General features: G+C 37.9%; 1 non-coding gene across 1 annotated transcript; it reads right to left on the reverse strand.

Moving 5' to 3' along the window:
* Nucleotides 1–766: 766 nt before the first annotated feature.
* On the reverse strand, nucleotides 767–838 carry TRNAY-AUA (transfer RNA tyrosine (anticodon AUA)). Its single transcript has one exon. It is a non-coding gene; the product is annotated as a tRNA-Tyr (tRNA).
* Nucleotides 839–9,683: the final 8,845 nt, after the last annotated feature.

The raw sequence follows: 9,683 nt of genomic DNA on the forward strand, positions 1-9,683 counted from the left end.
ATGTGCCGGAATTTTGTCCCATAGGAATTCTTTTACATGCCAGTAAATCTACTGACATGAGCCTGTCGCATTTAAGCACACTTAAATGCCATCGACCTGGCCCGAGATCGTACCCGCAACCTTGGGCATAGAAGGCCAGCGCTATACCAACTCGCCAACCAGGTCGACAAGATGATGAATAACAAGATGTAAATGAATACAAATTTAATAAATAAGTAAAAAAGTAAATAAAGAAAACAAATAATACAAATTTAAATAAATAAATAAATAAATAAATAAATAAATAAATAAATAAATAAATAAATGAGTGAGTGAGTAAAGGAACAATTGAGAGAATGAGTAAGTGGATAGAAAAATAAATAATTAATTAAGCAGGAAAGAAACAAATAAATGAGTTAGTGGATGAATGAATGAATGAATGAATGAATGAATGAGTGAATGGATTAATTAATTGAATAAATGAGTGAACGAGTAAATGAATGAACTAGTGGGTGAGGGAGTGAAGCAGTGAGTTAACGGGTAATTGAGTGAACGAGTGAACGGATAATTGAATGAACGAGTGAGCGAGCGAACGAGTGGGTAAACAAGTGTGAAGACGAGTAAGTGAATAAACAATAAATAATTAATAAGTAATGAAATAAATAAATAAACAAATACAGACATAAAACACAAGTAAAATTATATTTCTACACGATGTGCTATTTGATATGACATCAGAAAACACTACAAATTACGATGAAAGAGTAATGGAACGGAGAAAAATTCTCTCCGGCGCCGGGATTTGAACCCGGGTTTTCAGCTCTATGTGCTGATGCTTTAACCACTAAGCCACACCGGATACAACCCCGACGCCGGTTAGAATCGTCTCAGATTAAGCTCCAACTCTTGGGTTCCCTCTTTCATCGTATGATGACGCAGAATATCTGCATGGAAATATCATACGTACTTCGGTACATTGAAACAATATATACTACAAATTAGTAAAACACCCATAAACATCTACTTAAATGAAAGCTATCATTGCATAAAAGAAATTGCAGCTGCTGTTAAAACGCTCTAAAATGAAGAGTGTAGCTGAATGAACGTTGCGAAACGCACAAGGGACTTGAATCAAGGACCTTGACTTGGCTGCGTGGTCTGAGCCAGCCAGTCCGTCGACAGACCGGCTAGATTGCAGACCCTCGCATTCCTAGCCCTGGGGGGGGCGGGCTAATGATTATTTCATTACTGGAGAAGGTTTCAATTTGAGGCAAGCTGTATGTTGGGCAGGTGCTGGCGATGGAGCTCGAGATATCAGTAGTTGCTTGTGAACACTATTATGGCATGCAAACACCAACAATGCAAGCAAGCCGTGTTAATGGACACCACATGTATCGTGTTCGCAGCCAACTTTTCCATTCAAGTTGTCAGGAGAGCTGAACTTCTCTTTGTAAAGAGAGTCTTTGCGTCGATCCCCGAGACGGACTTCATACGTATTTTATGTAATACATGTTTTCCAGGACATGTTTAAACTGCGTACTGAATTATCTCACATATTTACATTTTAATTTAAAAGATTTTCTAAATTAAATGCAGGACAGGGCTGTGTTTTTTATTAGCGAAGTGTAAAGGCTGGTTCACAATAAACCGGAAACGAGAATCGGAACGAAAACGGTAAAATTGTTAAAATGTGTACATTTAAATGTGAGCATTCACAATTAACGAAAAGCTTGCCGGAGCCCGGGATCGGGAACGGAGAGTTGGCCAAGTTTCAACTTTGGTGTTCACGTTTCCGATCACAGCCCACTAGTTTCATTTTATTGCCATCTAAAAGTTATTTTGTCGTCGTATATTTTGTAGCAAGAAGACCGTGACATAACCCATGCATTATTTTGTTCTGTGCTGTGCATCATGGAGCAAGTTTTATTTGATGAGATTCTAATATTGAGTGTTGAGGAAAATCCTCCCGTTTACGATAAGCGGCGCGCCTCGTATAAATATGAGAAAATGAAGGAGAATGCGTGGCTTTTAATAGCTGCATCTTTGAACACCGATTGTAAGTGAATCATATTTTATTACTGTTTTGGTTGTATTACACACTACATATTCATGCTTCAATTCAATAACTACTGTTGTGTTCATTTTTGTTCTATTACAAATGTTTCTTCTGTAATTATTTTACGTTATGGTAGACTTAAAATAGGTTGTGATAATAAAAATGCATGAGCATACTGTATTTATAATACCATACCTAATGAAATGTTTCAGTTGAAATTTCGAAGTTGGTTAACTTGTGTTTATATTGGCTGCCTTGTACTCATGAGAGAACGCCATTGGTCAATTATACACAAATGACATCAGAATGCGTAATATCGACTTTACATATCGTTATTGACATGCATATCGATATGCATAGTCGTCTACGTTCTCGGTTTACTGTGAATCAAAAATTTTCATATTCACCTTCTCTGCTTGTCGTTTTCATTCTGGTTCTCGTTCCCGGTTTATTGTGAACCAGCCTTAACTCAGAGATGCACAAAGAAGTATCATATTATATCGGAAACTAAGAAGTGATATCTCGTATCTGTAAATTTGGAGGTGAATGAAATAACTGTTCCAAAAATTAATTTCTCTCAAACTTCACAAACTTTTTATATATGTTCTTGCTTTACATGATCTTCTACTCGAGGACAAAATATTAGTTAACTGTCCAATATTGTGATCGTAATAATAATGCATAGGCTATAATCTAAATAATAACGTAGTTTTAATAAACTTTTTCTGTGGATACGAGTTACCACTTCTTAGCCTTCGGTATGCAGGTTTTATCATGAATGTGACTTAATTGTACCAGTAAAATATCTTGTGAAATTTCGCGAAAATTGACTGTTTCTGCGAAAGTGAAAGTCAGGATAGGAGGCGAAATGTGAGAGGGAATTGGAGTAGGAAGAGGAATGCGACAAAGATGCCTTTTATCACATCCTTGTTCAATACCTACTTCCAGGTTTTAGTGAAGAACTGTTTCCAGAACATGGGAGGGGTTATAGTACGACAGAGAAGAATAACGTGCGTAAGATTTTCTGTTATAGGGCGTTTTGAGTAGAAGAGAAGTTGATATTATGGGATATGCTACTGGGGTTAAATGACAGATCTAAGCAGTATGGGATGAAAACAAATGCAAACAAGACGAAGACCATGGCTGTTGGAAGAAAAATAAAGAAGGTGAAAGGGCGAATTCGAAACCAGGCAGTAGAACAACATTGAACAACTTCATATAATTGGAGCGTAATATAAGTAGTAATACGAGCTGCTGCCAGGAAGTCAAAACAGAAGGATTGCAATGGCAAAGGAAGCTTTAAAGTTAAAATATGAAAAGGAGCATCTTCAGCGGATCTTTGGAAAAATAACAAAGGAAGAGTTTAGTGAAGTGGTTTGTGTGGAGTGTAGTAGTATATGGGACAGAAACATGGACGTAACGACAAAATGCAGAGAAACAATTGAAAGCAATTGAAATGTATATATGGAGAAGAATGGAGCATGTGAAATGAACAGAAGAAATAAGAAATGTTGTGCTAAAAATAGTGGATGAAGAAAGAACAGTACTGCAGCTGATGAGGAAGAGAAACAGAAATTGGTTGGATCATTGGCTAAAAAGAAGTTGCGTAATGAACGGTACACTAGAAGGAATGGTGAACGGGAAATAAGTTCGGAGCGGAAGAAGATATCAAATGATAAATAATATTAAGATATATGGATCGTACGCGCAGACGAAAAGGAAGATTGGAGAATGGTGGGTTTTCAGCAAGGACATGTGTGTATGTATGTATGTATGTATGTATGTATGTATGTATGCATGTATGCATGTATGTATGTATGTATGTATGTATGTAATGGTACGTACGCACGCACGTATGTAATGTATTTATTTATTTATTTATTTATTTATTCACACTGAAAATGGGTAAATACCCCGTGGCAGTGGTAAGTAATTACACTCAATAATAACAATAATAAACACAATTAATAATAATAACAGTAATAATAATAATAATAATAATAATAATAATAATAACAATAGTATTATAAAATTAACAAGGAGCATCCTAAATTAAATGAAGCACGATCACTTAAAATAACATTTAAAGTAAATCTAATTTGTATCTTAACCCTAAGTTCGAACTAAAACCCACGAGTATGATATGTTCACACATCCACAAGTACCTTTCAGCACTACACTCATTTCGCTCTTAACTCACTCACTGCACTGGTACTACGACACATTATTCTGATACTTTCTTGTTTTCACTAACGCTTCAAAAACATTTCACTGTTCAAATACTTTGCACTACCACTATAAACTATAAAAATTCACTGACACAACACACTTCTTCACTTATACAACACTTCAATTAACAAAACATCAATTACACCCTTTATCATGACGGGAATTTGTGCAGTGTTGGTGGAATGATAGTGCAATGCATGATTAATCCAAGATAAATACCTTTGCATTGTATGCTTTATCTACCACATATTCCACAACGACCAGCAGGAAGATCGGACCCCGACCTCCCGGATGTAATATCAGCTTTCTCGTGTTTGAGCTACAGTTTGATCATGTACTTGCAATTAATTATGATAATGAATCGTCTAAGGAAACGGAAATTGAAGAAATAGACGTATTACCAGGCCATTCTGTCTATGGAAAGGCAAGCGCTTGTGCTAATACACAGCGCTCCGCTGTTACGTCACCTATGCAGTACGATCGCTCTCTTATTCTAGTCATAGACTATGTCTTTCTCTCTCGCACAGAGTAACAACATAAGGTCGCAGCGCCGCTGTTTACGTTCCACATACAAAATGGTCACTTAAACAACATGTCACACAAATTCAGAAGACGCGAAGACATTTCTTTCTCCTTATTCTTGGCCTGAGTCCATCATCGACCGAACAGTAGCTGTTACTTCTTACACCTGCACCCTCCGAGCTGTACACACAAGAAAATGAAATATTAACTAAAATATGTAAGGGAATCGAAAATACAGCCACACAGATGTTTGACAAGTTTCAGCACATTTAATGTCGTTTTTACAATACTTTCAACTAGTAAGTAATTAAACGAAGAATGCTGGTATGTATTAAGGAGTCACATGGAGGGACACAGTGCAGATTGTACTATAGTTGTACGAGACGCGTCCATAAAGTAACTTTCCCACTCGTCCCACAGCTAGCAAACCATATGTTGCGCGAAGTGACTGCGTGTACGTCATAAAGCCATGTCCTGGCATGGCGCATGCGCTAGTGGAACTTCCCGAGTGCTCTCAGTAGCTTCGTTGCATTCATTGAAGATGGACGTTTCTATTCCAGCTCCCGCCGCGTGTGAAGTGTGGTCAGTGATAAAGTTTTTAAATGCACAGGGCATAGCGCCGATTGAAATTGATCGCCAGCTGTGCCAGGTCTATTGGCAAGCAGATGGTGCGTTGCTGCTGTAGACAATTTTCCAGCAGGACGCCGAAATGTGCTTGACGAGGTGCGCAGTGGGAGGCCAACCATCATCACAGACGACCTTGTGGAGCAACGAACCATCTGCTTGCTCATGACGTTAGGCCCATAGACCTGGCACAGCTGACGATCAGTTTCAATCGGCGCTATGCCCTGTGCATTCAAAAACTTTATCACTGACTGCACTTCACACGCGGCGGGAGCTGGAATAGGAGCGTCCATCTTCAACCAATGCAACGAAGCTACTGAGAGCACTCGGGAAGTTCCGCTAGCGCATGCGTCATGCCAGGACATTACTCTATCACGTACATGCAGTCGCTTCGCGCGACATATGGTTTGCTAGCTGTGGGATGAGTGGGAAAGTTACTTTATGGACGCGCCTCGTATGTTGTAGTGTAGGAACTAGCGGTGAAAATAGTATTTTTCTTCAGCTGTCAGAGCCATTTTAATGCGCCAATTAATGTAAACAGCAATAAAAATTAAATACAAACGCTTAGTATAGACTTTCGACATGTAGATTACTGGTACAAATTTTCAATGATAAAATTATTCACTTTGTGTTGAAAGTTTGTGAGATGGATAGTAGCATCTTCCCCTTCACTGTGGTAGAGCGTGAGTAGAGGGGAAAGGCCTATCGATCAAACTGAAATCAGAAGTAGTATTAGTCTATGTTTAATTTAACAACGTCGTCTTTCAGGACAGACAATAATTCGTATCTTATTTGCTCTATTATTTTTAAATTTTAACCAAGTAATTCTCGTACACAAATATACTGGTGCCAAATTTAACATACTTAACAAACACTGAAATTTTATGAGCGAATGTGTTGCAAACAGGCCGCCACGGTGGTATAGTGGCTAGAGAGCTGGACTTAAAATCCTGTGGACCCGGGTTCGATCCCAGTGTACACTGGATTCTTAACTTCTGTTTGACAAGTCCCTGGTCCAAGTAACACAGGGGTTTTCTTCGGGAGCCCCAGTTCCTTTGTGGCATCCCAACAAATCTCCACCATTGTCTCATCTCATTGTGGGTTTAGCATAGGCCAGCCTCCTATAGCGCACCTTGGACAGCGATTATGTCGATAAATTGGTCTACACAACTGGCTTCATATGGGTAAATGACGAACAGTTAAGTACCCGCCATCAACAGACTCTGCTCCAGATGTTTTTTTTGTAATTGATTATTTAATTACGCTGTATCAACTACTTCGTTATTTAGCGTCAATGGGATTGGTGATAGTGAGATGATATTTGGTGAGATGAGACCGAGAATTCGCCATAGATTACCTGGCATTCGCTTTATGGTTGGGAAAAACGTCCAACCAGATAATCAGCTCAAGCTGGAATCATACCCGGAACCGAACGCAGCTCCGGATCAGCAGACAAGCGCCTTATGGTACGTACACATTGGAGTGACGATAAACGATAAAAGCAGCGTTACTTATCAGAGAGAATTGATGCATGCATTGTCATTGAGGTGCGCATATTCGAGTAACGATGAAAGCAAAGATACACGATAGAAGCAACAAAAAAGAAAACTTCCATTTTCTTCATTCTTGTCGTTCATAATGACTCTGATTAAGATAATATTAATCTGTATAATGACCGGTGGTTAATTTAATCGATTTATGATTATTTCGGCATATTAAATTAATTATCATGGATATTGACAATTTGATCAGTTGGATATTTATTCGTGATACGTTATGTGATCACAAGAACCAATCACCTCACAATGAATTTATACTAGCTTTGGGATAAGAAACGGGTTCAATTTTGTACGTATTTAGGTTATATTAACCTTGAACCTAGCAGCTGATATTTTCTATATATCTTCTTTCATTAAGTGCATGTATAGAATATCTTCTACTCATAAATCAAAATGTTCATTTCCCGCATCCTCGTTGCTCCGATATGAACACTTGATTCTTTGATAATACCAAAGCGTCGCTAGGTCATTTCTTTCATCGTTTATCGTTGTTCCAACGTGTACGTACCCTTAGCCGACTGAGCTATGGCAGTGGCCTTTCTTTTGTTTCGTAGCTAGCTAGACATGCTGAATATCACTTAAAAAGGGTCTCAGCCCACAAAGAACGGAAAAAATTATAAGCCTCTCTATACCGATTTATATAAGCTTATCTTGATTTTGAGGTTTACCTTCAACGCTTGAAATTATATGAGGAGTTCACAACCAGAGTGGACCAAGTTCATCTGGAATAGTTCTGAGATATTGAATCTTAAATTTTTTGGCTCACGCTTAACAACCTTCACCTTCCATAGGAAATGCTGTCCTCTGTGGAGTAACAAATGAGTTTGGGCTTGGTTTTTACGGCATTGAATAAAGCTAACAAGCAAACATTTTCATGGGGCAGATAGAAAAGTTATTTTTTTTTCCTTCACCATGTTAATAATGTCAAAACAAGTGCTTATATAAATTTTGGCCACTCGACCGCAATTACGAGGCCGTCCAGAAAGTGATTTTCCCTCGAGCCGTTTACAGAAAGAAAGCACAATTTCATTGAAAGATTTATTGGAACAGATATACAGAAAATTGTTGCTCTATTTTTTAACATATTCCAAATCAAAATTAAGACATTTGTCATACCGTAGGATCAACAGAGAGATGCACAACACGACACAAGGTTACAAATACTGATCCCATGGTGTGACAAATGTCTCAATTTCAGTGGGGAATATGTTGAAAAATAGCACAACAATGTCTGTATCCGTTTCGATAAATATTTCCATGAAATTGTGCTTTTTTGTTTAAACGACCCAAGGGAAAATCACTTTCTGGAACGGTGCAGTGGCCAAAATTTGTGTATGCACTTGTTTTGACATTATTAACATGGTGGAAGGAAAAAATCTAGCTTTTTTATCTGCCCCCGTGAGAATGTTTGCTCGTAAGTTTTCTTCATTCGAGATTGTATTAATCCACAAAGTGACCACAGATGGACTTGGTCCACTCTGGTTGTGAGCCCCTCATGTACAATACAGATTGTAATTACCTGCCTATAAACGTTGAAAACATTTATTGTGGATAGGAATGGAGTGTTGTGTGCATTCACTAATATCATTAACTGCGAATAAACACAGTTTTTCTTCGTGTCGCCGGATGTGTTAGCTCTCGGTGCTGAAATCTATACGTTCCTCTCGAGTATTATATTTCATTGCTCAGCTTGAAGGGAAATAAAACAAACACAACTTAATGGCAGAAAGCTTACAACTTTGTGTTATGTGACCGAGCGACACTTTTAAGTGAATGGGCAATCGTTACAAAAGAAAGAAAACGTACAAGCGAGCGTCCTGAAAACAGAGGGCCGTTGTGTAAACCAGTCTTTAAAGTAAGATCCGGCTGACGAGGACCACACATGCATTGCTTGGTCCAGTTGCCGGCCACAAGACAGTCGGACAAACTCAATCACAAACCTAGAGAGAGAGAGAGAGAGAGAGAGAATCGGAGCTTACAAAGCAGAGGGTCACAGCTGGCTGCAATAAAGCAACACTCTGGATACAATGTGTGTAATTATTATTATTATTATTATTATTATTATTATTATTATTATTATTATTATTATTATTATTATTATTAAACCTATTGTCGCATATTACTTATCATTTACGTACTCATTATTTCCTAGTCTACTTTGATGTTATTTATTTAATCAGCATGCCAGATTTATTTGTGTTAAAAAAGTTTTTACAAAAATCATTCTCTTTTTATTTCCCTCCACCTACGGTGTATCACCTTTCATTAATTTCCTCTTCTATTTTCTTACTTCAACTTTCAATCTTTCTTCACTTAACCATTTATTCAATTTTCTCTTTCCCTGATTTCCTTCTTTGCTTTCCTTATATTAAAATAATTTATTTTCTCAAATCATTCTAAGTTCTCATTTCCCTTTCCCTTTTTCTTCACTTCCTATTCTTTCCCGATTTATTTCGATTTTATTAAAATTTGTTTCCTATTTTCCTCCATTAGGAACATTAAATCCAGACGTTTGAGATGGGCAGGGCATGTAGCACGTATGGGCGAATCCAGAAATGCATATAGAGTGTTAGACCAGAGGGAAAAAGACCTTCGGGGAGGCCGAGACGTAGATGGGAGGATAATATTAAAATGGATTTGATGGGGGTGGGCTATGATGATATAGACTGGATTAATCTTGCTCAGGATAGGGACCATTGACTGGCTTATGTGAG

This window comes from Periplaneta americana, chromosome 10 (assembly GCF_040183065.1).
Source record: "Periplaneta americana isolate PAMFEO1 chromosome 10, P.americana_PAMFEO1_priV1, whole genome shotgun sequence".
Taxonomy (NCBI): Eukaryota; Metazoa; Arthropoda; class Insecta; order Blattodea; family Blattidae; genus Periplaneta; species Periplaneta americana.